At 39.4% G+C, this 27,248-nt stretch overlaps 1 protein-coding gene across 2 annotated transcripts in view; it reads left to right on the top strand.

Moving 5' to 3' along the window:
• CTNND2 (catenin delta 2) overlaps positions 1–27,248 on the top strand; it is a 993,502-nt gene that overhangs the window by 166,848 nt on the left and 799,406 nt on the right. The window contains exon 1 of one of the 2 annotated variants that reach the window (XM_004380287.3): positions 16,236–16,582. The exons of the other annotated variant lie outside the window; for it this stretch is intronic. The gene's annotated coding sequence lies outside the window, so the exon portion shown is untranslated. Of the gene's footprint in view, positions 1–16,235; positions 16,583–27,248 lie in introns of those variants that run through there. 2 annotated transcript variants of the gene reach the window in all.

The following is a 27,248-nucleotide window of genomic DNA, read 5'->3' as shown; positions in this document are numbered from 1 at the left end:
GTATTGCAAAAGTTGGTAACCAACTGTTTAATATACTAAATGCAGATGAAGGTTTGTTCAGTAGACCTACTGAACAGTGAGGTTGCATACTTATATACCAGTGGTGAGTACATGCCACATTTTGGGGGTAAAGGCATAAAAGGCCAACAGTTTGTTTTGGTGGTGGTTGTTAAAATGCTGGTAGTGAGGGACTGTCTTCTCAATTGCCTCTTTTCTCTGTAATAATGTACAGAAGAGCTCAAAGGAACATCTTCACTTTTAAATTACCAAGTGATTCATTAATGTTACGTTTGTCAAAATATTTTAATAAATCATCTCACTGTAACTGTAAACCCACTGCTGTCAAGTCAGTTCTGACTCATAGCGACCCTGTAGGACAGAGTAGAACTGCCCCATAGAGTTTCCAAGGAGCACCTGGTGGATTCGAACTGCCGACTGTTTGGTTAGCAGCCGTAGCTCTTAACCATTTTGCCACCAGAGCTTCTAATCATCTCACAGTGTTGTAAAATACTGGATTTATCCACTCACTGATTATAGACTACCACCAGTACAGTGGGATTATAGGACAAAAATTGTTTCAATCCACATCATACATTAATATTATGAGCTTAAAGAATGAAAAGCAGAATTATAGTTTTTTTTTTTTTTTTTTTTTTAATATTGAAAGTGAAAGCTTCTGATGGTTCAGACGTGAATATTGTAGGGTTATTCCATTAGGCCCCCCACTGGCTCCGCGTGTCAGTCTCCCATCTGGACAGCCTGGGCGAGATGTTCTGGTCTGCACGGCTAAAGGGCAATGCCCTGGTTTCTTGCTACAACTGCCAAGAAAGTGTTTGGATAGCACTGTCTAATGTCATCCTGTTCATTATGCATAGTGACACATGTCCATGGGGAGCTAGCCTGAAAAAAAATTCATTTGTGTTGCTCTGGATTCGCAAATCTTCCCAGATGACAAAAAACACTGAGTTATTCTTGGTTCCAACCATGAAGAGGAAAAAAAAAAAAAGCTGTAGTATATCTCTCCCTATAATTTCTTAATTATGAGATGATTAATATTCAAGCAGTGATGATAATGCATTGTTATGAGCAATTTGTGTGGTTAAAAATTAAATTATTATGATGGGGTATTTTGCAGTCATAAAATAGATTTTTAAAAAGGAACCTATAGCATTAGTTTCCATAAGAAGCGGAACTGAATCTCTTAGTGCTTTGCGTGCCTTTATTATTAATGATCACAGCCTGCCTGAGCTTGGGAACAAAGGGCATTGGGGAGGGTTCACCTTTCCCCCTTCAGGAAACTCCCCAGAGTTCTGGGAGAGTGAGGTTTGGAGGCTTCATTTGAATATTTTGCAACACAGTCCCATCTAAGTGCTGTCTTTAATGAGCAGTACCTAAGTATATTTTAATATGTGCCTGAGTATTTTTTGTAATTAGCTTGGTAATTTAACTTCCCAAATAAGAATTTTGATACAGATTAGCTTCCTGTTATTAAATTCACAATGTCTTTTGGGTTGTGCATATTAATACCTACTTGAAGAATTATTAAGAAGATCAAGTGATAATTTATGTAAAACCATTTTGTAATCTATAAAGCATTACATATGTTTTATGTTATCATTATGATGTATTTTTTCATTTAGAAAATAATGCTTTATTAAAATCGGGATGAGTGTGTGAGATGTGAACAATAAAATATTAACAACTGAGTCTAATAAAATAATTTCAATACATTTACAATGATTAGGGATTTTCCGAGAAAACATGGTAGAATTTGGAGATTTCCTTGTTATTTGAAATGACCTGAATTAAATCTGTTGCAATTACTTATGACTTAATATGATGACTCTTCCTTTCAGGAAAAATTTTTGGACAAAAATTAAAATGCATGTCTAGTAATATACCATTTTCCATAGCAACATAATAAAGAATGTACGTAATGGGAGGAGGGATCTGATCATTTAAACTAGGCCATAAACAGAAAAAAAAAAAATCTTTTTCAATGGAAGAAAGAAACAAATCATTGTGGTAACAGCTTTCCTATCATCCTCCAGCGATCCACATTAGGTGTATGTGAAAATGCGTGCCTGTGTTTTCTTCTTCGTACATATATCAATACAAATACATATTCACACATTCCTCAGTCCTCCTTTCATTTCAGAAATGAGGCATTCTGAAATATTTCTACATCTGTGGGTGGTTCTACTAATAGAGTGCATCACTCATAAAAAATGTCCTTGCTGCTTGAAACAACTTAAATTGCAGTTGTTGTTAGATCTAGTATTCCTTAAAATCATTCCTGTTAATTCAGCTGTTTATCTTTGGGCTTCCCATCTCACCAGTAGACAAGCACTCAAGGCTGAATTCACAACGCCTGCGTACGTGTTGGTCTTACTGTAATTTTTACCACCAATACTCTCATTACCTTCCAACTTCTGTGCGATTACTGCTGAGCTAATTGCTGACATTTCTTTCCAGATCAAACATTTCATGACCAACATCATGGTCTGGAAATGTTCTGCCTAATAATTTTTGAAATATAATTTCCTGGGCTAGTCTTCATTTTAAAAGCTGGGCATGCCGTGTGTATTGGTTCACTTGTTGGCATATTAGTCTATGCAACAAAACAAAACACATACTATGCATGATGTATCTATAAAGTAGTGTAATATATTATTATGCATAATACATCTATAAACTTTTTGTTTATATATTACACATAGATTTTTTTAGTATGCCTCAAGTAGCGCATAAAATTCAGATGTCAGCAAATGTTTTTCACATGCCGATACAAAAACAATGTGCCCGTACATTCGACATATTAACATATATATGTCACCCTAAGGAGCCTTGGTGGCACAAAGATCAAACGCTTGGCTGCTAACCGAAAGGTTGGTGGTTTTAACCTACCCGACCACTCTGAGAGGGAAATACCTGGCCATCTGCTCCCTTAAAGATTGCAGCCTATAAAACCCGAGAGGGCAGTTCTACTCTGTCAGGGAGGGTGGATATGAGTGGGAATAAACTTGACAGCACCTAACAACCACCACCACCACCACCAGATATGTAACCCTGTAAACAGGTAACTACCTAAGTGGTTGTCTGGGACATGCGACAGTGTCAGAGGAGGAAAACATAGATGATGGATGGGAGTGTGGAAGTTGGAGTCATATTTTAATAACAGATCATCTAAATTCAGATCCATATTTATATCTGTGCTTCAGAACTGGATAAAAACCAACTGTGGTTCCATGTTCTCCAATATTTGGGATATTCTGGAAGTAGGTGGTGGTTGTTGTTAGGTGCCATCGAGTCGGTTCCGACTCATAGTGACCCTATGTACAACAGAAGGAAACACGGCCCAGTCCTGCGCCATCCTCACAATCATTGTTATGCTTAAGCCCATTGTTGCAGCCAATGTGTCAGTCCATCTCACTGAGGATCTTCCTTTTCTTTGCTGACCCTCTGCTTTACCAAGCATAATGTCCTTCTCCAGGGACTGATCCCTCCGTACAATATGTCCAAAGTATGTGAGATGTAGTCTCGCCATCCTTGCTTCTAAGGAGCATTCTGGTTGTACTTTTTCTAAGACAGATTTGTTCTTTCTTTTGGCAGTCCGTGGTATATTCAGTATTCTTCACTAACACACAATTCAAAGGTGTCATTTCTTCTTCGGTCTTCTTATCCATCAACCAGCTTTCGCATGCATATGAGCTGATTGAAAATACCATGGTTGGGGTCAAGCACACCTTAGTCTTCAAGGTGACATCTTTGATTTTCAACAGTTTAAAGAGGTCTTTTGCAGCAGATTTGCCCAGTGCGATGCGTCATCTGATTTCTTGACTGCTGCTTCCATGGGTGTTGATTGTGGATCCAAGTAAAATGAAATCCTTAACAACTTCAATCTTTTCTCTGTTTATCATGATGTTGATAATTGGTCCAGTTGTGGGGATTTTTGTTTTCTTTTATGTTGAGGTGTAATCCATACTGATCTTCATCAGTAAGTGCTTCAAGTCCTCTTCACTTTCAGCAAGCAAGGTTGTGTCATCTGCATATCATATGTTGTTAATGAATCTTCCTCGAATCCTGATGCCCCATTCTTCTTCATATAGTCCAATTTCTCAGATTATTTGCTCAATGCACAAATTGAATAGGTATGGTAAAAGGATAGAATCCTGATGCACACCTTTCCTGATTTTAAACCACTCAGTATCGTCTTGTTCTATTCAAATGACTGCCTCTTTGTCTATGTACAGGTTCCTCATGAGCACAATTAAGTGTTCTGGAATTCCCAGTCCTCACAATGTTCTCCATAATTTGTTATGATCCACATAGTTGAATGCCTTTGCATAGTCAATAAAACACGGGTAAACATCTTTCTGGTATTCTCTGCTTTCATCCGGGATCCATCTGACATCAGCAATGATATCCGCATCCTCTTCTGAATCTGGCTTGAATTTCTGGCAGTTCCCTGCGATACACTGTTGCAGCTGCTTTTGAATGATCTTCAGTAAAATTTTACTTGTGTGTGATATTAATGATATTGTTCAATAATTTCTGCATGGAAGTAGGTACACTGGTGAATTTTTGAGCCACTTCTTAACCTTGGAATTTCTCAGCATTTGACTCAAGCAGTAGAATATTTAGATCAGAAGAGAAGATTATGCCTTTAAGGTTCTGGGGTATGCAATAAGACTCTCACGAAACTCGATAGCCATATTCATTGGCCATTTCTCATCATCAAAATAATAAACCTTTGAACCCCAGTGGAAAGTCTAGACTATAGTGTATGAATCCCTGTTCACTTGACTCTATCTCTTCACTCAGTTGCATTCCCAGGCATAAGTCTCACCTTTGACCACATCAAACTCATGGATAAGTAGAGGTTACCATCTTTTTGGACTTCAGGAACTACCAAAACAAATAAAAACAAAAAAGATACTGACATCCTTTGCCAGCCAAGGATGAATGTCACATTTGAGAAAAAAAGTACTGTATTTGGTAAAAAACTACTGTTGTCAGGATCAAGATTTCATATAGGATGGGGTTAATGAAAAATTGCACACAACATTAGAAAAGTAAACGAAAAACATTCTAGAAGATGCATGCTTCCAAAACAAATCATACTGCTCAGAGATAAAACTTTCTATGATAGTGAACTTTTCTCCATTAATGCTCTTTTCTTCTTTCAGTTTTTTCAGGAAACCTTGCAGTGGCATCCTGATCTGTGAAAGCTGATTCTCTGATACATATTTGTTGTTGTTATGGACACTGTACTTCCTTTTGATGTTTTTGAGCCAGGCCTTAATGAATATGAAAGTTTTACACTTTGCACTTAATCAAATGTTTTGGTTACATCCCAGGTATTTCATAAATTATCTTGGTGACCAAGGATATGTTGTTCAGCTGTTGGTGTTCAAGCCATATGAAGAGACACTTTCAAAAGATATTTCCTTAACTTGCAAACCTTCTCATAATGAAGAGAAAAATGAAAAAAAAATTTCCTTTATTAAAAGAGGTGCAACCAAACAATTTAAATGTAAAAGATAAAGGATTTTGAAAATTCTACTCACAGTATCAACTTTGTTGTTGTTGTTGAGTGCCATTGGGTCAATTGTGACTCATAGCGACCCCATGCGACAGAGTAGAACTGCCCCATAGGGTTTTCTAGGCTGAAATGTTTACAGAAGCAGATTGCCAGGTCTTTCTCTTGTGGAGCCACTAGGTGGATTCAAACCGCCAACCTTTAGGTTAACAGCCGAATGCTTAACCATTGCACCATCAGGGCTCCTTAATATCAACCTTATTACCTTTAAAATGGTTGGCAAAACCAAAGTTGGTGAAGGATTCCTGTAGTAGGTGGATAGGATGAGAGAAAGCCCTGGGTTGCTGGATCACCTAGGAGCTGGACTGATTCCTAGGGGGCTGGAATTTCTCCTCATCAGAACTTTCTTCTTTGGAAGGAGGAGAAGGGTAGAGAATCTGATTCTTCAATGTTACACAAACCCTATAAGGCAATGATGTTGGGGTGTTGGTTAAGTGTGACTCCTAGAAACAAAATCTAGAACTTTGTAAATGATTGTAGGTTTCTCTACTGGTTAAGACGAGTCCCTGGGTGCTTCAAAAGGTTGACATGCTTGGCTGCTAACCGAAAACTTAGAGGTTTAAGTCCATTCAGAAGTGCATTGGAAGAGAGGCCCGGTGTTCTACTTCTGAAACATTAGCCGTTGAGAAGCCTGTAGAACACAATTCTGGCACTATGGGGTCACCATGAGTCAGAATTGATTTGAAGGCAACTGGTTAGTGGTTAAGAATACAAGTTTAGAAGTCAAAATGCTTCAATTCAAATACAGTTTCCACCATTTAAAATCTGTGGATTTGACGCAAATTATTTCATCTCTCCAAAGCTGTTTCCTCTTCTACAAAATAAGATAATAACTTGCTCCATTTAGGTGTGGGCAGAAACAATGGTGAAATTCCAGTGTTTATGCCTAAGCTGCTTTTAGGATACAACAAAAAACACGGATAGTTCTTACCCAATGAGGATATGGCCAAAGGCCATACGCCATGGTGTCATGGATTGAATTATGTCCCCCCAAAACATGTGTCAGCTTGGTTAGGCCATGATTCCCAGTTTTGTGTGGTTGTTCTCCATTTTGCGATTGTAATTTTATGTTAAAGAGGATTAGGGTGGGATTATATCACCCTTACTAAGGTGTGGCCTGCACCACCTTTTATCTTACAAGAGATGAAAGAAAAGGGAAGCAAGCAAAGAGTGGGGGACGTCATACCACCAAGAAATCAGTGCCAGGAGCAGAGCACATCCTTTGGACCCGGGGTTTCTGTGCAGAGAAGTTCCTAGTCCAGGGGAGGATTGATGACAAGGACCTTCCTCCAGAGCCAAGAGAGAGAGAAAACCTTCCCCTGGAGCCAATGCCCTAAATTTGGACTTGTAGCCTACTAGACTGTGAGAAAATAAATTTCTCTTTGTTAAAGCCATCAACTGGTGGTATTTCTGTTATAGCAGCACTAGATGACTAAGACAGGTGGGGAAGTGAATTATTTTGTTATTCGATGGTGAGTTACCTGCTCAAAAAAAATAACAGCTCTTCTTCTTGTTATGATTATTATTATTTTTAATATTCCTAAGTCCAGGGTGTTCATTTGTGAATTAAGGAAAGCGCATTTTTCCTGAGACCAAATTATACACTTACAGCAAGAAATAGGGAACATTGTGTAAATTGACAGAGCTAAGTGAGCCTTAACTTTTCATCCAGCCCATCAGATGGTGTGAGAAGGTTTGCAGTTGCCTAGGAATCATTTCATTCCAGATGGACTGCAGCTTTGGAAAGGGCAACCTCCACGTTTAGGAGCTTCAAAGTGCTGTAAGCAAAGCATATCGACATCTCAGCAAACACTTATTTGAGATAATGCAATATTGATTTTAGGACAACTTAACCCTTGCAGGACAGGTGGTATATACAGCTGCCACTTACTTTTTGTACCTTTGGGGTTCATTGGGAAGTTCCTGGGTCCCACTGATACATGTGTTGCCAGCAGGCAGGGCCCTGTATAGCAAGTTGAAACAGAAAAAACGGGTATGTGCCGCAAATTACTGTTTTTATGGGGTATCATATGAGGTGGTGCTGAATCATTGAATTTTTGGTAGGAAAAACATGAACTTTGAAATTTTTTATTAGGTACACTTATGTACCTTTGGACTCTGGGGGTCGAATTCGTGTTCACAGGGGTATACATATTTACTTCTGGAATCCAAGGGTATGGTTTGTGGAAAGAGACATAAAACAAAACATATATTACCTACCAAAAAATCAGATACACTCAGTGATTCAGCATGCCCTCCATTACTAAAAACACATAGTTTCAACCAAAGATTAAAAGGGAAAAAAATAATTGGGTCACAAAAGTGTTAAGTCATTTTCACATTTTTAAGATACCAGAATATGGGAACTGTTCAGAAGGAGAGAGGTGTATTCAAAATGTCTTCCAGAAAAGTCTTCAAAATTCTCAAAAGATAATGTAATGTTTTGGCAAATAGTAAATCACCGAGTCTGTTGTGATTCACAACCATTTAATATCCAATGCTAAAATATCTACAAGCAAAGTCTGTTCATTAGAGTTCAATTTGGCCTGTGTCTTCCCTTCCTAGTGCTGCTATAACAGAAATACAGTAAGTGGGTGGCTTTAAAGAACAGATTTTTTTTTTTCTCACAGTTCTGGAGGCTAAAGTCCAAATCAGGGTGTCTGCCGTGTTGATCCCTTCTCTGGGCCGCTCTCGTAGTTTCTGGTGACTGCCTGCAATCCTTGGTGTTCCTTTGCTGCTTAGGGGTGCATCTGTGATGTCTTCCCCCTGTATGTGCCTGTGTCTGTTCTGCTTTTTAGAAATCTCTACTTAGAAGGGATTAGGTTTAGGATCCACCCTACTCTGCATTGGCCTCATTAACATAACAGAAGAAAACTATTTCCTAACAACATCATGTTTACAAGTACAGGGGTTAGGACTTGAACACAACCTTTTCGGGGACACAGTTCAATCCATAATACCTTATATAGGTTAACCCCATGACCCCTTGCTTACCCACCCAGCCCCGCCTAAGGAAACATAATGAACTCAGAGACTATTCTCAGACATTTAAAGGAAAAAGTTGACAAAAGATTGCTGACCAATTATCTAAATAAGGCTATCGGTAACTATTTAGTGTGTTTTTAAAATGATAGTATAAAAAAATGCCGACAAACAAAAACCACAAAGAGAACATTAGAGTTACGGAATTATAGGAATGTTGTCATATTTAGCCTGTTTTTTAAAACAAAAAACAGTAGCTGGCAAGCCAGCAAGGACTCATAGCAACCCTATGGGCGTCAGAGTAGAACTGTGCTCCATACTGTTTTCAGTGACTGATTGTTTAGAAGCAGATCATCAGTCCTTTCTTTCAAGGCACATCTGGGTGGACTGAGTGCATTAACTGTTTGTGCCACCAAGGGGATATTAGTCCACTTACAATCCTCCATCTCCCTGACAGAGTGCCAGCAGCCATTATTCTCTGTATCCTAACTTCCCAAGGCACAAGTTAAATCTTGAGAGGAGCAAATTCTCCAGGCTAAACATAAGAACATATGATAATAGCCATGGATAATATATCTCAAAGAGAATAATTATAGCCAAAGATTTATACGGCTATGATTGATCTATTTAAATGTGGTATGTTTTCAAGAATTCACTCATACTTGTTTTAAATGCACCTCTCCAATTTCTTTGAAACGTTGTGTGTGTGTGTGTGTGTGTGTGTATCTACAAATGATTTCTAAGAAAATGATATCATTTTGGTTGCTTCCATGTTTGCAGTGAAATAGTTTTAAAGTCATCTCTCTGGCTAGTCTCTTAGCCAAACACGTTGTGGGAAGAACTTAAAATGCTCAGTCATGTGCGTTTTCTATTGGTATTCTTTAGGTGCCCTAGCGGAGGGCAATGACATAATACCTAAGTCCAGCCAAAGAAACAAGGCCCACTCTGTTTTGACAGAGTATCACTCATGATCACCATTTTACAAAAATGTTAAAGGATATAAAATACCGACATGTGTTACTTAGGCAAAAAAGAAAGGGGTGTCACTCTTAATGCTAGGAGATTAAGATGTAATATTCTAAGTCGTCAGATCAATTGAGTTATTTCTTAGAAGGTCTTGCCTTAAATATGTGCTTGAGATATAGAAAAGGGTAAAATATGATAGACACTTTGAATTCAGTAATAAACAGTAATGGCCCGACTTCTGCCATAAGGGAACACTCCTCTGTAATTTAACATTTTGCATTCTGCCAAGGCGGGTCTGCGTGCGTGTGTGCGATTGAGTGTGTGTGTGTGTGTGTGTGTGTGTGTGAGTGTGAGAGAGAGAGTGCTTTAAAAATGAGAATGAATTCTGCATTTGTTATCATTAATATTATGTAGAAAGTGTGGATCTTCATAGCAAAAACTGGTGCATTGGCATTTTAGGAAGCATTTGCAAGGACTCCATGTAGCTATGTGTTTCTTTACTTCTAATTACTTAATGTATTTTAAAAATTGTGTTCTAAATTCAGTCTCTTGCAGCCATTGCAATCATGTCTTTGAAGCCTGGCGATTCCCACCTTCAAGCTTTGTTTACGTCAAATAAATTCATGTGTATTTCCGGACTGAAAATTTGCAATTAGGAACGCCAGGGGCTTTGCTGAGCTAATAACAGGATGGTCAAGTCCACATCCTGTTTGAGAAACCAAGGGCGCTCTGAATACAATGAAATTAATTTCATGCCAGGAGAGAGAGAGTTGCCCCTGAAATGATTTTGTCTTCTTAAGCTGGTATTGCATGAGCTTTTAGTTTGAGGCATAGAGTGAAGGAAGGCTTGTGGCTTCTGCAGTGTGAAAGCTCCCACCTAAGAGGTTTATAGCAAGACAGGGCTAATAATAACCAAAATATATATTAATAGGATATAGTCTGGGCTACACTCCACTTACCGGGCTCAAATTTGCACTGATTCATGCATACAAGCTAGTATCTTATGACATGTATTTCAAGTGTCTTAGTACCAAGCTTTCTATTTTCGAGTGTGTTTGACACCAGGCTGCAAGAGTTTATGGTGGGAACAGTTAGCATGGGGGTTTCACTTTCATCTGAGTGGCTGTCACTTCCCAGGGCCCTAGGCACAAGTCCAGCATTGTTTGTTTAGCTTCCTTCCTCTTTCTCCTCTTCTTGCCTTTACTGTCTCCTGCAGTCCCTTTTGGCCGTGGACAGCAGAAATAACTGCTAAACTACAAATGAAAAGCTGCGCTGCCCCTAAAAATATTACTCCTTACAACTGTTCCAAAAGAATCTTAGTGCTGGAGCTGCAGCAGTCCCCTTAGAGGGCAGCCTCAGTAATTTGGCTGTCAATCAATGGTAATTTTATACCTTAGAGTCTGTAATGATAATAAATAGAATTACAGAGTTTTATACTGGACTGCTGATTCTTAGAAAAGGAAAAGCCAGAATTGCGGGAAAGAGTTGGGTCTTTAAAAATCTCTTATAAAGATCAGGTTTTATTACAATAACGTTAAAATATAATGTTCACATATTAAATTTATTTGGAAATCACTACCAAATCTCTCAGTTATTCATAATGTTAAATCTTTCCTATGTTAGTGCAACTCTTTCTTCCATTGTATTGCCAGTTATAGATACAAGTGGTCACGGTACTCAAATTCTAGTTAGAAGACCAGACTTAATGGTCTGACTAAGACTGGAGGCACCCCAGAGAGCATGGCCCCTGGACTCTCTATCAGCCCAGAACTAAAACAATTTCTGAGGCCAACTCTTCAGACAGGGCTTGGACTGGACTGTAGGCTATAAAGTGATACTCGTGAAGAATGTGCCTCTTAGCCAAGTAGATACAAGAGACCAAAGGGGCAGCTTCTGTCCAGAGGCGAGATGGGAGGGCAGAGAGAGTTAGGAGCTGGTTGAATGTTCATGGGGAATCAGGGGCAGAGGGGAGGAGTGTGCTGTTGCAAAATAGGGTGAGTGGTTGGGGTCTCATAACAATGTGCGTTAAAAAAAAAAAATTTCTGTATGGGAGACTAACTTGAAATGTGAACTTCATTTAATTACAACAATAAAAAAAATAAAAGTGGTCAGGGCATTAAAATGTAGTTTTTATTCTTTTCTGACCAAGAATTCAGATTATTTGTCCAAAAAGGCTACAACAGAGTGAATTGTTTTAAGATTAATGATAATACACCAAATAGTGTAAGACTCAAATGTTATTTTTTAAGATTTAAAATGATTTTCTTTTCTTTTGGAACCCTGGTGGCACAGTAGTTAAGAGCTATAGCAATCTACGACTTCTAACCAAAAGGTTTGCATTCGAATCCACCAGCTGCTCCTTGGAAATTGACAAGGATATTACTAGAAACCTCTGAAATTACAGTGGTATTTTTTAAGACTCAAGGACATTTAGTAAGTTGATAACGTTCTTGTTTTCATACATGTATACCTGTACGTCTTCCAAAAACTCAGGATTGAAAATAATTTCGGGCTTTATTTTTCTAGTATACAGACAGAAAAATACCTGTGTTATCAAGTACAGCTTATTCCTTATTATGTGTGTGAAAACTCATCCATAATATTGCATGGAGTTGATTGTTTATTTTCCTTTCATTGTGTAAATATACCATAATATACACATTCTATAGGGGTCCCTGGTGGCGCAAGGGTTGATCACTCGGCTGCTAACTGAAAGGTCGGCAGTTCGAATCCACCAGCCACTCTGAAAACCCTGTGGGCAATTCTACTCTGTCTTATAGGGTCACTACGAGTCGAAATAGACTTGGCAGCAACGGATTTGAGTTATATATTATCTCAGCCTCTCCATGAATCTTCATCCACAAAAAACAAACAAAAAACATATACTAGAGCTTTGGTTGAAATTGTGTTAAATCTATCAGTTTATCTGGGAAGATTGAAATCTTTTTATTATTAAATCTTCCAATACATAAACGTGGTATTTCTTCCAATCATTTAGGTCTGCTTTAGTTTCTAGAAGCCTTGGTGGCAGCCGTGGTTAAGAGTTTGTCTGCTAACCAAAGGTCAGCAGTTCAAATCCACCAGCTGCTCCCTGGAAACCCTATGAACAGTTCTACTCTGTCCTGTAGGGTCACTGTGAGTCGGAATTGAGTCCACGGCAACGGGTTTGGTTTGGTTTTAGCTTCTAGTGTTGTGTGGTGTTTAGTGAGGAAGTCTTGCACCATTTTTGTAGATTTATGCCTAGGTGTCTGTTGTTTATGGATGATATTATCATTAGTATTGGTATTTTAATTTTATTGCTGGTATGAAGAAATACAATTGATGATTTTGTACATTGACTTTTTGTTCATTTCATTGCCTAAGGCATCCAATAGTGTTAAATGGAAACGATGATAACAAAAGTTTTTATATAATTTATATTTAAAGAGGAAGTTTTCAATATTTAACTATGGTTAAATTTTTAGGTGTATTTAAGGTAGTTATGCTTTGTCAAATTAAGGTTTTTCCTCTTTATTCCTAGTTGGCAAAGACTTTTTTTTAAAATCAATAACGACTGTTGACTTTTGTCAAACAATTTTTATACCTCATTAGGATTTAGTCTAAACCACTGATATGAACATCCCATGATGTTGAGTTCATTCTGCTTCTTACCAGGAAACACTAAAATGAACCAAAAAGTAAGAAAAGAGAGAGAGAATAAAATTCTGGTGATAGTAATACTAGGAACAGAGTCAGCCACAAATGCATATAAATGAGGTATGCAGTTTAAACATCTGTTTTCAGAAATCATACAATGTCCAGATTCCATTTTAAAAAGAAGAAGAAGAAGGATGGAAGACATGGTCATGACCCAGAGTACTTCACCAGAATACGGACACAAGGGGAACAGGAGAGGCAGAGAGCCCTGCAGACAGCTAGCTCCAACAGGAGACTAGTGGAGTGGTGTAGGGGAGGGACTGGCACAACTGCATTTTCAGTGGCCAGCTGTCTTCACTTCCCTGATACTCAGCACCCCTCCCCTCCAATCTGTCGTTAAGCAAATGCCAGGTCAGGATAAGTTTGCTTCAGTTCAAAAACAAGTCATAAACAGAAAGGTTTAAATGTAAGACGGTAGATACTATCAGAAAAAAGAAACGAAATTGAAAAGGGAAACATGTAACACAATGGTATTATACAAAAGTTAGAAACAGTGTAACTCAAAAACAAAAAGTTACCTCCAGGTAATATAAGAGAAATTTAGCTGTATTCTTCTTTATAAAAGAATATGAACTATTTAAAGAAATTTAATATTATGAAAAATTAATTATGAAGAAATGTAACGTTTTGAAAAAAAACGATGTCAAGAGACGATACGAGAAAGAAGGCACAAAAATAACAGTGAGCTGACAAAGCTCCTGGAAAAATAGGAAAAGTAGAACCATTGCTGAAAGGAAACAACATCATTGTTAGGTGCCTTTGGGTCGGTTCCACTCATAGAGACCCTACGTACAATAGAATGAAACACTGCTCAGTCCCACACCGTCCTCAGAATTGTTGCTCTGTTTGAGCCCGTTGTTGCAGCCACTGTCAGTCCATCTCCTTGAGGGTCTTCCTCTTTTTCACTGACCATCTACTCTACCAAGCATGATGTCCTCCTCCAGGGACTGGTCCCTCCTGATAAAATGTCCAAAGCATGTGAGACATAGTCTCGCCCTCCTTGCTTCTAAGGAACTTTCTGGCTGTACTTCTTCCAAGAGAGATTTGTTAGTAGATTTATGCTTACATATTTGTTTTTGGGTCACATTATCGATAGTATTGGTATTTTAATTTCTTTATTGCTGATATTCTGAAAACATTAGAAGCATCAAAAAGCAGAAGAGGTAGTGCAGAAAAAAGATGACTGGTATGAAGAAATAAAACAAAAAGTGAAGTAAAGGCAACTAAAAAAGACAGCAATAGAAATTGAAGAGTGGCAACTGAAAGCTAACTAACAGACTGCTATTATTCTTAGAATAATTCTCTCCTGGGAAAGTAATTTCCTTACAATGGGGAAAATTATCAGGCTAGCTTTTTAATTCTGTCCTTCAGTTTTCAGTGTCAAAAGGCATCTGAATGCTATATTCCGAATTTGGAGGGGAAAAATTTGTGATGCAAACATTGTATAACCATCTAAGCAGGGCGGTGAGTTACAGAATTATAAGGAGCACCTTTGTAGAGAAGGCAAGGTGAGCTTTGCTTTCGGAGGCACTATGCACATGTCATTTCAGATGGATAAAGCCCCCACAGGTTACATGACAGGGACTTTTGTCTTTATGGCAGGCAACAGAGAATCTCATATATATATGTACTCGCAAGAAATACAGGCACCTGTTCATGAACCTTTCTTGCAAAATTATCTTAAAGTCAATCAGTTGTCTTAAATGTCAGTCAAGACCTAAATCAAGCTGAATGATTTAGGAATGGACAAATAATATATATTAAATAATATTATAATGATATATTAAAAGGAGGATGGGATTGAGGTTGAGGATTGAGTGTGTGGAATAAACAGTACTCTTCACCTTATAAGTAGTATGTACTGCTTGAATTTTTTTATAATAAGCTTATTTTATAATCAGTCTAATTTTTAAAAGTCACTTTGTTTAGTTCTTATTTGAGTTAATACTAAATACAAATCTTTTCAAACGAAGAGTAGTATTTTTTCCTTTCAACATCATCAAATATTGTCCTAAAAAATTTATATTTGTGTATTATTTACAATTGAAAAGCGTACTTTTGCATGTAACATCTTAAGTAATAACGACTACTTAATTGCACTGGGGAACCCTAGTGGCACAGTGGTTAAGAACTTGGCTGCTAATTAAAAGGTAGGCAGTTTGAATACACCAGCCAGCCACTCATTGGAAATCCTGTGGGACAGTTCTACTCTGTCCGGTAGGGTCACTATGAGTCAGAATCCACTCAGTGGCAATGGGTTTGGTTTGGTTTTAATTGCATTGGGGTGTTATCTGTTTTGAATAATATGCCCCAGGACATCTAGCTATAAAATGTGGACCCGGGACTCATTTGTCATACAGTTCAATAAAAAAAAATTTAGTGAATTAAAAGTTAATATATTTTGCAGAATTTATGATTTGGGAAGTTTTGTCTAAAATCAAAGAATTAGATAAAAGACTAAAATGAGATCTTTGAAGTCCTATAATATCTGGGTGTAGGTGGGGGTAGGCATCTGTATATAAAATTTAGCTTTAAATTCAGCTCCTGAACAAGTTCTATTTTCTGTGAACCTTTTGGTTTCGTTAGCTTTTACTACATTTTATACTTCTTTTCAATTGCAGTCTCATTTTTTAAAAAGTGAAATAATTTGAATATACTTAGGTTTGTTGACCAACTGTCCATCTTGGAAATAAAAACTAAACCCTCTTTGAATATGAACTCTAAATAGTCTTGAATCTCTCTCTTGGCTTTGAATTCAAGAAAAACAAAGTCTAGATTCAGTTGGAGAATCGTTTTACGATTCTCTAAGATTTTTTCATGTTGAGATGCAGATCCTTCAGATACAAATTCCTGGCAAAGGCGGCATGGAAGATTAGGAAACTCGAATTTGCTAGGCAGGCTAGTGGGAGGGTCCTTTTGTGATGAAATGTTGCATAAATAATGCTGATGGGGGTCTAAATTCACTGTTGCCATGGAGACCTTTGTGCCTGGCTGAACTCTATTCTTTTCTCTCTTAAGAACGCAACCGCTAGGCTAGTGGTAACTCCGATGCCTCTTGCTTTGCTTTCTCTTAAACTGTTTGCGAGGAAAGCAGAAATTAAACTGATAATTCAGTGTCTTGGCTTTTTCTAGATTGAGCCTTCTCTCCCTTCGTGATTTTTGAGCGCATCTGTGGTTCTTTTTAGCCGCGGTGCTGGGAGGGAGGAGCAGGTGGGTAGAGCGATTGGAACTGCTTGCTCGGAGGGAGGGAAAAGTAACGCTTCATCTTTGTGACTAGTCGACTTGTTTGCCTAGAACACAGTTTTGAAGTATTTCAGGACCATTTATTGGCAAACGGTACAGCAAAGGTAAAAGAAACAAGTGAAAATGAAACGTATTTATTTATTTTAAATGCTTTTGTTGTTAATGTTGTTTTTGTGATGCTGTTAGCTAAAGTTTTAAAACTGCCGGTTGAGTTCTGTGTAGCAAACTAGGTAAGTGTTTATTTCTGGTCTCACAGTTGTCGTGTTACTCTGTTGAGTGAATTAAATATTGAAAGTGTAAGACAACGTACGGAACAGAAACCAGTTGTAAGGATCAAGAATGGCCGGTTTTATCGACTCACCATTGTAACTGCTTAATTATTGTTTTTAGTAAAATTTGGTGTGCCTTAGATTCACACTTTAGATTTTTGCCAAAGTTATAATTATTCGTGGTTAAGCAGCCATTTATAATGCAGTGAAAAGAGTTGATTTGGAAATTGTGTTTTGTTTTTTTTTAAAAAAAAATTCTTCCATGTATAATTAAATTAGTAACTCTGCCCAGAAAGAAATTACTCAGAAAATGTGAAGGCATAAAAATCACCCAGCCAGTGTCTGTATGTAAAGTAACTGTGGAGATTCAATATATTGGACAGTTAAGTTGTTGCATTCCATTCTCTTTCTTAGAGAAATTATTGGGTCCTCAATGATTAGCTTGATATTAGAACTAGAATACAGTAATTACATGTTTGCATCATTCTAAATGGTGCAGGTGTAAATGGGATGCAAACAGCCTGTAATTATAGGAAACCTTTACCATCCAAGTGTTTCCAGAGTGCTGTTATTTGAGTGTCATTGACCAAAATTGACGATGACTTCATAGATTTCACTTGTGCTGCCACTGTAGTTCAGAAAATATTTGTGATGTTCAACAGATGAGAGAAACTGATTGGTTTCAGAAAGCTGGTGATTCAACAGAACAACAGTCTCTCTATGTGAATTGTATATTGGATTGTTATATATTTGTAAGGTAGGTGTCTATTGTAGAGCTGTAAGTAAAGTAAAATGGAAAGCCTCAGAAAGTAGTTAGGTTTTTATCTATAATGTTAGAGTGTTTTCAAATGGATAATAATAGCAACAGAGAATGATTTTCTAGCTATTGATGACAATCACAAGATACAATTTCTGCAGGATGATGACTATTTGAAATTTGAATGACTTTGTAACTCAGATACTAAGTGCAAATCATGACCAAGTTGATTTACAGAAATGGCTTATTTTTATTAAAAGCATAGCTTCTGGTGTTTCAATATTTTAATTACTTAGCCATGGATAGATTTCATTTTAAAGAAGCTAACAAAGGAAAGCTTGCATATACAATGGGGCACATCTTACTAAGTTAGACGTTAAATGGGTGTGTTAATCATATTAAGGCTGAGAAATCCTTTTATTTTCAAGGAAGCAATTAAATGTCTAGTGGTATAGATTGAGAATAATGATTTCAGAGAAATTTGACATTTGGAAGTGTTTTCCATATGGCCTGTTATTGAATAGCACTGCCTTAAATATGAGGGTAAATGACTGTGAAGCTTTACTTTAGGAATATAGTGTCCAGACCCTGACACTTTCTGAGTTTAAGTGATACGAACCCTTGAAACCATCGGACACTCCATATGCATGTGATCTAAATAAAGATCTTTTTTTTTTAAATGAAAGTTAACCAGATGGTGCCATTGCCCAGTACCCCACATCTCATAACATAAATGTATACTATAGGAAGGAAAAAGAGAACTCTTTTTTTAAGTTTTATTTTTTATTCAAGGATTTAGTATCCTGTGGATACGTCTGAAGACACATTAGATAGGTTCTTCAAATGGCATGCTAAAGCATAAACAGAATCAACCCAAGTGTGATTAAAACAACAACAGTACATTCTGAGACTTTCCAAATGCTAAGTTTCACAACATTTTATGGACTATTTTACTCATAAGTTTTACCCACATAATTAAGAAAAAAATAATTTTAATTTAATAGTTGCCCAAACAGTTCCAGGTCTGGTCCAAGCCTGCTGATTATATTTTCACAATGGAAAATGATAGCTAATAAGTCTGACTAAAAGTTCCACTTGGAGTGATTTAGGAAGAAAGACTAGCCTGTAGATTGCTACTTTCTACAAGTAGTGTATTAACATGTGAATTCTGATAACTGAAACAGAGTTCTGTTTTATAGCTCTTTTATTAATCATGTATTTTCAATACTTCATGATTAACATCTTTGATGAGCCCTCCAAAGTACATGCTAGACATGATCTGAGGTTCTGTGTTTCAAAATGAAGAGGGGCATTGCCTCATGTCCAAGAACTCAGAATCAGGTGGAGATAGATACAGGTGTGAGAACTGCTAGCTGTGATGAAGTAAATAGCTGCTCCGATGGAAGCGTGGCCAAGGGGAGCCGAAAAGGGGGCCCGAGTTTATACAGTGAAGTGTTGGTTATAGTCAATCCTCCCAACTTGAGACAAGGAAAGGTTGTGACTTGCACAGCACAACGGTCAAGAAGTTATGCCTTAGGTCCTAATGCTGCCGTAACAGAAACATCATAGATGGTGACTTTAAAGAACGGAGATTTATTTTCTCATATCGCAGGAGGCTAGAAGTTGGAATTCTGGGTACAGCTCTAAAGGAAGGTCCTTCCTGGTCTATTTCACCTTCTAGTAGCTTCTGGGTGGTGCAGTAGTTAAGAACTCGGCTGCTAACCAAAAGGCTGGCAGTTCGAAGCCACCAGCAGCTCCTTGGAAACCCTATGGGGCAGTTCTACTCTGTCCTGTAGGGTCGCTGTGAGTCGGAATTGACTAGACGGCAATAGGTTAGTAGCTGCTGGCAATCCTTGGAGTTCCTGGGCTTATAGATGCATCTGTCTCTTTCCTGTTCCCCCCGTGTGTGTGTCTGTGTCTATTCTTCTCTGTTCATCATTCAGAAGTGATTAGATTTAGGACCCAATTTATTCTAGTAAGACCCATTAACATAACAAAAGAAAAACCTGTTTCCAAACAGGGTCATTTTTACAGGTACAGGGGTTGAGAGTTCAACACATACTTTGCGAGGACATAATTCAGTCCCTAACAAATGACCATAAAGATTGTTGCCAAAAAATAGCCAGTGAAATCTTATGCAAATATTAAGTGCAATGCTATTACTACACTAATCAAAGTCAAAGTCCTTCCAGTGGCTGCCAAGGCATTCCATGGTGTACCAACTGCCACGCCCTGCCTCTCTCACATCTCCTAGGATTCTTCCCTCTAGCTCACTTTGCTCCAGTGACATTTACTCCTTGCTTGTCTTAGATCATGCTTCTAGCTCAGGGTCTTTGCCTTTGCTATTTCTTTTGGCTTCAAACACTCCGTCTTCTTCCCCCACCGCTGTGCCCGAATGCATAGGACTTGCTTCCTCACCTCCTTCATGTCTTGGCTCGTATGCCACCTTGTCAGTGAGGCTGTCTTTGATGACCCTACTTATCTACACACCCCATTTTCTATTCCTGCATTATTTTTCTCCACTGCCTTTACTGCAGTAAGCGTGGGCTATGTAATCTACTTGTTCGTTTTGGTGACTGTTTTCTCCACTAGATGCAAAGTCCGCAAGGGCAGGGATTTTTGTCTAAGTAGATTTTTGATGCATTCCCAGCACCTAGACCCATGCACAAATGGTTGAGCACTCACCTATTAGCCTAAAGGTTGACGGTTCGAACCCACCCAGACGTGCCTCAGAAGACAGGCCTGGAGATCTGCTCCCGAAAGGTCACAGCCTTGAAATCGCTACGGAGCTGTTCTGTCCTGCACACATGGGGTCGCCATGAGTAGGAATTGACTTCATGACAGCTAACGACAACAACAGACTCATGCCTGGCATATTTGTTCGAAGAAAAAATGAGGATCTGAATAGAGATTTCTTGACACCAAAAATACAATGTTTTACTATTTTTTAGATAATTTTTTAAAACAAAATAGTGACTATTTCAAGTTATCACTTGAGATCCGTTATTCTTTCTAAAATGGAAGCGAAAGTGGTATGATTACAGGTAACCGATGCATACATAATGTCATAGGTACCAAGGTTCTTAGCCAGGTCTCCTGTATCATAGCAGAATAGAAGCCTTCTGTGATGTGGTATATGGCATCAGATGGACCCTGCATTAGTTTTCAAAGGCTGACATAACAAAATGCCACAAACTGGGTGGATTTAAAGAACATAAATGTATTGCCTCACAATTCTGGAAGCTAGTCCAAATTCTGGTTATCTGCAGGGCGTGTTCCAAAGACTGTAGGGGAAGATTGTTTTCTTATTGCTTAGCCTCTCAAGCTTGTAGATACATCATCTCCTGACCCTCATCCCTCTGCCTGTCTCTGTCTCTTCTCCTCTTTTAGAAGGACACCTGTGGTGTTAGGACCCACCCTACTGTACTTTGACCTCATGTTAATTGATAAAATCTTCCAAAGACTCTGTTTCCAAACAAGGTCAGGTTCAATAGTACTGGGTGGGGATTTGGACCTCAGCATACCTCTCTGGGGGACACAGATCACTATATAATGACGTTTAGTGAGAAGACCCATAACCTTGTCCTTCTTTTTTTTTTTTTTTAATCACCTTCTAATGATGAAATGCCCTCGCTTCATAGCTATCTGTTTTTCCACCATAAAAGATGTGGCTGTTACTGTTAACACGGCAGCTCTCCCTACAGTTCTTCAATTTATCTGTATTTTCTCCAAAGTGTTTTTTAAAGACCACACAAAGATGTATATGCAATGTCTATTAAACCCATGTATTTCTTCATGTTTCTAACCACATGGACACAAGACGACTGATTTAATGGTATCCATTACTAATGTGATGATCTTCAGTCAGCAGCTATGTATAAGTTCTACTAAAAAAAAAAATCATTTTTAGTATCCTAAAAGTTATAGATCAATAGTGATCACATCCATGGCTGCATCTCAGATAATTTGACCTGGTGGCACAATGGTTATGTGCTTGGCTGCTTACTGAAAGGTCTGCGGTTTGAACCCACCCAGCAGCTCCATGGGAGAAAAGACCTAGTGATCTGCTTCCATAAAGATGACAGCCTAGGAAACCTTATGGGGCAGTTGTAGTCTGTCACATGGGATTGCTATGAATTGGAATCTGCTCCAAGGCACTCAACAACAATAAATACAACTCTGGCTCACATGGAAGCATATATAACAGTGCACATATTCTTGTCCCGTCAAGTTAATCCTACATATGACGTTTAGTTAAACTCAGCACATGTGGTTTTAAAAATAAACTCTGCAGGATTCAGGAATTTAATAAACACTGCATTCTGACTAATTACATATTGACCTTCTCTAGCGTGTAAATATTTTTCAAAGATAGGAGAGTTACTTCCTGTAGGAATCAAAGTGTTGAACTAGTCTGTGGCTTTGATCACTACTAGCTGTTTTTTAAAAAAGATTCAGTGATTGAAAGTGTTGGTCAAATGTCTGATGTTTCAGTAGGAAGCAAGCAGATTATTAGAACTCTTCTGTATCTTGTAAACCATAGGTCCTGTTTTGCAAAGAAAGTGTAACATGAATACGTGATCATACGGTGAGAGTAGCACTGAGCGTGATTATTTATTGCATAACCTCCACATTAATCACACTTTCCGTCCTCATGAATTTCATCGGCTTCAGCTCATTTCAAGCTCTCTTGTGCTTCTGAACCAATTCTGGTCATTTTCATCAACGTTGAGAGAGCTTTTGCGAGAGATACTGTATTCCGTGTTGAAATGTTAACTCCGTAATTAAATTTAGTTGCTGAGGTTGGAGATTAAGTGCACCAACATTATCATGGAGCACTTCTGCAAAAATTGGAAACCGTAAATATGAGGTGAGATGAAAAAGAATTAAAGCAGGAGATTTCCAGTTAAGTGTAAGGCTGTCTCTATAGAATCTCATACAGATGGGTGGTTTGCCCTTTGACCGGCCATGCCCCATGCTCTGTTCACAGTGATGGGAGCTGGGAGGTGTCAGTGTAGTCTGGGGCTGCCATGGACCTGACCTTAATTTGCAAACGCTGGTACATTTGGCATATATATGGCAAATGCAGGGCACACCTTTTGGCAAAATGCCGTGAATTTTGGCATCGAGGCACTTATTTAATCTCCCTGGGTGTATGGAATTAAGCAGGAAGTTTGCATTACCTCTTTTTAAAATCTGTCAACCTGACCCCATCTTTTATTTTGTTATTGGTCTGAAATAATGATACACTTATTGAGCACACCCAGTGTGCTCCAAATTATGTAGTTTCAATATCTCATTAAATCCTCTTCAGGACCCTGTGTGTTAGATAGTCCTTTGCGGTTGCTATGGAGTTGTTGAGTAGAACCAAACTCCATGGAGTTTTCCTGGCTATAATCTTTAGGGAAGCAGATCACCAAGCTTTTCTTCTGTGGCCCCGCTGGGTGGGTTCAAACTGCCAAACTTTCAGTTAGTAGCTAAGTGCAAACCATTTGCCTCACCCAAGGACCTTATGTGTTAGAGATTATCCTGATCTTATAGATGTGAAACTTTAAGCTCAGAGTAATGATTTCATGACGTAGTATTTCTGAGATCATAGAAATAAGTTAGTGCCAGATTTTGAACCCATATCTGCTCAGCTGTGAAGCTCATCCTCTTTATCCTTCTGTCATTGGCGCTGCTCCATTCAACCATCTCACTTAGATTTTGATGAACCTTCATAGATTCCTGCCTGTTCATAGACCTCCTCACTGCATATCCTGTCCTCTGTGTTGGTTCATTGTTCACCTCTAGCCCGGTGCTCTACGCTGTTCTTCCCGCTGCACGCTCTTTGACCCATTCTTCAGCATGTGTCTTGGTCATCTAGTGCTGCTCCAACAGAAGTACCACAGGTGGATGGCTTCAACAAAGAGAAGTCCATTCTCTCACAGTCCAGTAGGCTACAAGTCCAAATTCAGGGCATCAGCTCCAGGGGAACACTTTCTCCGGAGGAAGTTCTGTGTCATCAATCTTCCTTTGGTCTGGGAGCATCTCAGCCCAGGAAACTCAGGTCCAAAGGATGCGTTCTGCTCCCGGCACTGCTTTCTTGGTGGTGTGAGGTTCCCATGTGTCTCTGCTCGCTTCTTTCTTTTATATCTCAAAAGAGATTGGATTAAGACACTATCTAATCTTGTAAACCTCATCAGTGTAACTGTTGCTAATCCATCTTATTAGATCATAGTGATTGAACTTACAACACATAAGGAAATCACATCAGATTACACAATCACAGAATACTGGGGATCATGACCCAGCCAAATTGATACACACATTTTTGGGGGGACATAATCCATGACATTCCACCCTTTGGCCCCCCAAAATCACATCCTTGCAACATGCAAAACATATTCACCCCATCATATCATAGCAAAAGTCTTAAATCAACTCCAAGTCCAAAATCCAAAAACCTCCTCTTCATCTGTGAAACCTAGAATACAAGTTATCTGCTTCCAAAGGTACAGTGGCAGAACAGGCACACAAGCTAGACATTTCCATTACAAATGGGAGAAATTACAGGGAAAGAAGGCATAACAGGCACCAAGCAAGTTAGCAGAACACATTACATCAGCCCTCAAGGCTTTGCAAATAATCCTGTTCTCTTAGACCATTCACACAATAGCCCTGCCCTCCAGACTCTAGGTATTGGCCACAGTCTCTGATTCTGAGTGGAGGCCCCTCGGCCCTGGGCTTCAGCTCCGCCTTCCATGCCCACTGGGACAGCAACTCTGCTCCCTTGGCTTTAGGGGCACCATTCTTCTAGTCCATTGGAGTGACAACTCCACCCTTAAAAACACCAGGGGCCATGGCTCCACCCTTTGAAACCCCAGAGGTCACGGCCATATGTTTTGAGACTGAGGCAGCTTGGCTTTTTGTGTTCCTTGTCTCTTCAGCTTCTGCTTCCTGTGGCCTCTCGGCCCTCAGGCCTCACACCCGCATCTGCCCCCCTGGGGCAAGTGTTCCAAAGCTCAGTAGCTCCACTGATAAGTGCCGGGAGGTACCCCACTCCGCCAGGAAGCCTCCTGCGCACAGGCACTCAGCTCTCTCACTCTGTGGGTTGGCTCCTGGTTCTGCTGCTGCTGGTTCTCCGCTGCTGCCTCTTCTCTGCTGCTGTTGGTCCTCTGCCACTGCCGCTCCTCTATGCATTCACAGTTTCAAAACTGAGTCCACATTTTGGGTATCTGTTAGAGCAGCACCCCGCTCTCAATACCAAATTCGGTCTTAGTCATCTAGTGCTGCTCTAACAGAAATACCACAAGTGGATGGCTTCAACGAAGAGAAGTCCCTTCTCTCACAGTCTAGTAGGCTACAAGTCCAAATTCAGGGTGGCAGCTCTAGAGGAATGCTTTCTCCGTTGGCTCTGGAGGAAGGTCTGTGTCATCAATCAATCTTCCCTTAGTCTGGGAGCATCTCAGCCCAGGAACGTCAGGTCCAAAGGATGCGTTCTGCCTCCCGGCACTACTTTCTTGGTGGTGTGAGGTTCCCATGTGTCTCTGCTCACTTCTTTCTTTTGTATCTCAAAAGAGATTGGATTAAGACACTATCTAATCTTGTAAGCCTCATCAGTATAACTGCCACTAATCCATCTTATTAGATCACAGTGATGGAATTTACAACACATAAGGAAATCACATCAGATTATGCAATCATACAGTACTGGAAGTCATGACCCAGCCAAGTTGATACACACATTTTTGGGGGGACACAATTCAATCCATGACAGCATGTTTCTGTTCAGGATTCCGCTGTACCATTGGGAGGAGTTCAGATGTTGGTAATGCGGTGCTGTGGGAACGACCTGTATCAGAATTCTCTGGCTGCTTGTTATACACACAACTCCCTGACTAAGGTGGGGATTGGAAATCTCCATTTCCAGTGGGCTCCCTAGGGCGTTTCTAGACCCACTGGCATTTGAGAACCACCTATAGGATTGTGTGGATGCAGGAATTGGTAGTGAGACAAGTAGAGGGGAAAGTTCAAGTGTGATCTGAGAGCTCTCTGTAGAGAGTTGGAGGAAGGATAGACTGAGGACAGGCAGGCATCTTTGGAGACAAGCATAGGTGCCAGGTTCAAGGTGGTAAGAGTTTGGAGGTGTCAGTACACATGCGATGAATCTCAACCTTATTGTTGCAGGCGCACTCTCTGCCACCATCGTTTACTGCATGCCACACGCGTGCACACATAGGGAAAAAGAGAGATGCTCAGTTATCTAGTGCTGCTGGAACAGAAATACCACAAGTGGGTCTCTTTAAAGAACAGAAATTAATTTTCCTAAAGATTAGGAGGCTCAAAGTCCAAATTCAGTGCAACAGCTATAGGGGAGGGCTCTCTATAGGTTCTGGAAGAAAATCCTTTTCTTTTTCAGCTTCTGTAGGCTTGGTTTTCCTTGTCGATCTTCATGTGGTATCTATCTCCCCCTATTAGTGCTTCATTTTGTTTCTGATCTGCTCTTTTTATAACTCAAAAGTGTTTAGGTTTAGGACTCACCTGTCTTAGGTCATCTAGTGCTGCTATAACAGAAATACCACAAGTGAATGGCTTTAACAAAGAAAAATTTATTCTCTCACCTTCTAGTAGACTATGAGTCCAAATTCAGGGTGTTAGCTCCAGGGGAATGCTTTTTTTTCTCTGTCGGCTCTGGAGGAAGGTCCTTGTCATCAGTTTTCCCTTGGTCCGGGAGCATCTCAGCACAGGAACCTCAAGGTCCAAAGGATGCACTCTGCTCCTGGCACTGCTTTCCTGGTGGTATGAGGTTCCCATGTGTCTCTGTTAACTTCTCTCTTTTATATCTCAAAAGAGATTGGCTTAAGACACTATCTAATCTTGTAGACCTCATCAGTATAACTGCCACTAATCCATCTTATTACATCGTAGTGATACAGTTTACAACACATAAGGAAATCACATCATATTACAAAATGGTACACAGTCATACGATACTGGGAATCATGACCCAGCCAAGTTGACAGGTATTTTGGGAGACACAATTGAGTCCATGACACCACCTTACACTTATCACTTACACTGACATGGCCTCATTAAGGTGATAAAGAAACCCTACTCCTAAATGGGATTAAGGAGCCCTGGTGGTGCAGTGGTTAAGTGCTAGGATGCTAACCCAAAGGTCAGCAGTTTGAACCCACCAGCCGCTCAATGGGAGAGAATACCTGGTAATCTGCTTCCATAAAGAAGACAGCCTAGGAAACCCTATGGAGCAGTTCTACTCTGTCTGATAGGGTCTCTATGAGTCGGAATCAACTCGATGGCACACACAACAACAACAAATGGGGTTACATCCACAGGTATAGGGGTTAGGATTCCAACACACATTTTTTGGGGGGAGGAGGCACAATTTAATCTATAACATTGGCAGAAAAAGGAAAATTACTGTTAGCATGTGATAGCAGATGAGCCGTTGCCATTCAGCACCAAAATAGTGAATGTTAGACGCGCTGGTCAAGGTGTAAACCCATGATGTCCTCCTTATTCACGTGTCCACTTCTACCTTCCTTTCTCACTGCTTTCATTTCTAGCCATTGTGTGGCCTGTTTTTGACTGCATACAACTTGCTCATCATTTTCATTCTATTAGGTGTATGGATGCTTAACATTTCCAAAGCATCTCAAAAAAAAAAAAAAAAAAAAAAGAAAAGCCAAGCCCTTGGCTGTTGAGTCAATTCCAACTCATAGCGACCCTA

Source organism: Trichechus manatus, unplaced genomic scaffold, assembly GCF_000243295.1.
Source record: "Trichechus manatus latirostris isolate Lorelei unplaced genomic scaffold, TriManLat1.0 scaffold00072, whole genome shotgun sequence".
In the NCBI taxonomy this organism is placed as follows: Eukaryota; Metazoa; Chordata; class Mammalia; order Sirenia; family Trichechidae; genus Trichechus; species Trichechus manatus.
This window is presented reverse-complemented; position numbering and strand designations above follow the sequence as displayed.